The sequence below is a fragment of the Penaeus monodon genome, chromosome 42, assembly GCF_015228065.2.
Source record: "Penaeus monodon isolate SGIC_2016 chromosome 42, NSTDA_Pmon_1, whole genome shotgun sequence".
In the NCBI taxonomy this organism is placed as follows: domain Eukaryota; kingdom Metazoa; phylum Arthropoda; class Malacostraca; order Decapoda; family Penaeidae; genus Penaeus; species Penaeus monodon.
This window is the reverse complement of record NC_051427.1, coordinates 14,072,125-14,076,227: the sequence shown is the minus strand read 5'-3', so window position 1 is coordinate 14,076,227 and position 4,103 is coordinate 14,072,125.

Genomic DNA, 4,103 nt, shown 5'->3' with positions numbered 1-4,103 from the left:
GCATCACACTTGCTCACAATGAGGATAGTCAGGGCACTTTATTTATTTATTTATTTTTTTTTATGATACTGTATTTTATTGAAGTGCATTCTCAATTATATGTGCCTTTGGTTTGTGACATAAAACCAGAAAAAAATATATTATTTAATAAAATCAGGCTGTTGAGTAGGCGAACTTTTAAAAACGTATAGCATGCCAGAAAATTTTATTCTTATACAGATTACTTTACTTTGGATAGAAAGGGGATATCAGTTATTCAAAGTAACTTCTTTCCTTGGGTTAGTTGTTTGCCATATTAACTTCCGAAATAAAAAAAAAAAAAATTCAAGAACGAAAAACACTAGTGACGTAAAGCACTATAACTAAGAACAAATGAAATCTAAGCGTTTAAAAAAGGCTAAAAATTCTGTAAATGTTATCGTTTTACAATATATATTCTAGTTAGCCTCGCATTGTTTTCTGCATAAACATTCACTTTGAGCTTTGTAGGTACTTAATGCAGCAAAACTAGGGGCGAAATTACGGCAGTTGACTTATTTAAATGAGGGGAATACTGGCTGTATTGAAAAAAAAAGCAGATTTTTAACTGTGATAAATTGTACCAGGCTCAGAAACCATAATTATGGGTAAAAGTGCATACAAATTTAAGAGGACCAAATGATTTAACCTATAGGTAACTGGCTAAGACTTGAGTTATGGCTGAGTTAAATATACTAGTCTAATAAAACATTGGTTACATGTGGGTAAAACTACTAGCCCATGTTACGGATGGGATAACGCCGGGTTTGCATTATGTTGTGCGCGTTAAACAGTAGAGTGCTTATTTGTCTGTTTATTGAGAAGGAACAGTCCCTCGAAAGTAGACATAGCCTTACGTTTATGCCGTCGCCTAGGACAAAGAGAACAATTGGATAATTCAAATCAATATCACCAGATTGCTGACAGTACAGATCTACGGGAAAAAAGGTACTTTGTAGGCCTATTTCAGTTCAAGGGAGAGTTGATATGTAAATAAGGTAATAGATTAAAAGAAAACCCACTGCTCTTTCTTTCATTTATTCAACAGCAACATACATCCTTTTTATAGAAGTTGGGATTGCAGAACCATATTGCCAACAAAAATTAAACCAACTAACACCAAAAATTAACATCACAGTAGAGAGTAGAGGGTTTTCAACATACACTGGGTTTTAAGCTAAATTTACTTCACAAAATCAGCAACATAAATGAGAATGTAAAAGTCGTTGATTGCGTGACTGGCCAGACTTTTATAACGTACAGAAAAAAATGAAAAGCTCTAATGAAACAAAGCAAAGGAAATAAATTTTGAATATTAAAACGAAAGCTTAGCGATACCAAACCCATTCTTAATTGCTGGTTGGCTAATGTACAAACTATCTTAACCAACCACTGGCCGCCACGCAGGGATTTTATTATTATTATTATTATAGGAACCAACCACTCTAAGTTTAAAATTAAGTACTCAGTATTTTTCTAACAGCATCTCTCATATCTTTTCAGCTATCCCACATACTCATAAGATTTTATTAGTTTATATATATATAGTTTTTTTTAATAAGAAATACTTGGAGCCAGAGTAGCTGGATAATATATGACCAAACCAGCTGAACCAGATAACTGAAGAACAGCGGCCACAGTATATAGTTTGCGAATCCTAAGCTAATATAAAACTTTTACCATATTGTGAGATCTATGGTGAACTATGGCTGGGGGAGTGTGGTGCCAGGGATACATATGTTTCACATCTGTACCCAAAATACCATACGAGAAAGGGGCTAGCATGATAAAGACAGTGATGGGAAAGAAGGGACGGGAAGATTGTAGCAGAGGGAGAGTAGACAAATAACGAAGATGGAGAGAAAGAAAGAGAGAGAGAGAGAGAAGAGAGAGAAGAGAGAGAAAGAGAGAGAGGAAAGAGAGAGAAAAAGAGAGAGAGAGAGAGTGAAGAGAGAGAGAGAGAGAGACAGAGCAAGAGAGAGAGAGAGAGAGAAGAGAGAGAGAGAAGAGAAGAGAGAGAGAGAGAGAGAGGAGAGAGAGAGAGAGAAGAGAGAGAGGAGGGGGGACGATGAGGGAAGGAGAAAATAACCAAACAATACACACAGCCCTTAGAACCACCGAGTTTTGGGAATACTGGCTCAGACAACGCAAGGTCAAGTTCTCTCAAACAATTCTTGTACAATTAGAGTGCCTAATTAGGTTGAACTTAAAACCCTTGAATGTAAGTTGACAAATGACATTGAGAATCTCTTAAAGCCTTGACTCCTCCAGTTGTGTATTCCCAATCAAAGCTGGTCTTAGATAAACATACAATGTTTAAGTTCGGCCAGCTGTAATGCAATACAGAGCCTTTTGCAAGTCCTTCACACTGTAATATATACACATTCAGGAATAGAATGATTATTTGACGTGTAATTACTAAAAACACTCTAACATTCACTGATAATAACATTCATGGAACAATATGAAGGCTAAAAAGCTATTTTGATATTTCATGTGAATATCAATCACATTACTATGTTAAAAACTGCATGACGCCACATAACACGATAGATCACCAACCATAAATAGCACCACCAACAGATTACATAGTGACACTCTGACGTTTCCTTATTAAATACTCAGTTTTCATACCACAGGAATAAAATTCATTTCCCTTTTAAAGTAAAGATAATGTTTTTTTTCTTATCTTTTTCTTTTTTTTTTTTTTTTCGTCAAATTTCCCTGTTCTTTTTTCATCTGTGTCATTTATCTCATCTTTATATCTCAATTTACTTTTTTTTTATGTCTGTTTACTAATTGCATCGTTTATTTAATTTTCTCATTATAGAACGTGATTTCTTCTAACATATTAAAACATTTGGAATAAACATTTCAGGCAATTTAATAAAACTTTCGGTTTTTGCTCAGCTTAGAAATAAAGTTAAAACGCTTCCTTTTTTTTTTTTCTGGGGAAAGCACACACACACCACAAAAACACACACACACACACCCCACACACACACACACACAAACACCAAACACACACACACACACACAAAACAAAAACCACACACACACACACACACACCACATTGCCCCCCCTCCTCTTCTTCCCCATCAACACTGTGCAAACATTTTATCTTAAAAGTTCCATTGATAGTAATACGTATTAACCTTAGCCTAAATTGAATAAACTTTTCTTAGAATATTCTTGTGTATATTCTAATGTATTTATAGTATGGAACACTTTATCAAAAATAAAGAGTGTAATGTTTGTTTTATTCTGGAAATCATAAAAAACATTGAGTTTTATAAAAATCATTCTTAGCCAGTCATGGCATCCCCCAAACGGAGCTCCCATTAGCAAGCAAGGTGACTCATTTGCTCCGCCCTTTGCCAACCATTTAGTTGTGCCTTTTTATGTGAAAATTTCCCAATTTTTTTTATTTTTACAATGATTTGGTGAAAGTTGGGTCACGCAAAAAAAGATATTTTATAAACATAACTTTTCATGGACCTGCAAAAAAAAAAAAATAAATAAAATAAAAAAAAGGCCTATAAATGCAGAAAAAAAATGGTGAAAAAAACTAAAAACCCTTGCTATGAATTTGTTTTGACATTTTTTTTTTTTATTCTGGGGTGCTTTTAACCCCCATCTGTCTATACGTGTAAATGTCACTGAAATCAGTTCTGGGGTCCCATGTCCACCTCCGGTTTTTTACTGCATTTTTATACAAAAACCTCTTTACTTTAAAAATGTGATATTTTATTTTTCCGATTTTCCTTTCTTGGACTGCCTTTACTATGATGGTTGTATCTTAAATCAGAGATAAGGGAAAAAAAGGGGGAAAAACCTATTCAATTTTGGTCTGTGGTGACAAATGGGGGGGGTTTTTGCTCGGGAGGGGGCCCAAAAAGAATGTCTTGGATTAAAAAAACAAAAAAAATCTATTCATTTTACGCTATGTGGGGTAAGTGGGCGGGACTTAGCTGTGCAGGGGGCCACAAGGTTTTTTTGAAGATACCCATATTTTAAAAACTTTTTTTAAAAACCCAAAATTTTTTTTGGGTTTTTTTTCCAAAAAAAATTTCCCCCAACTTTT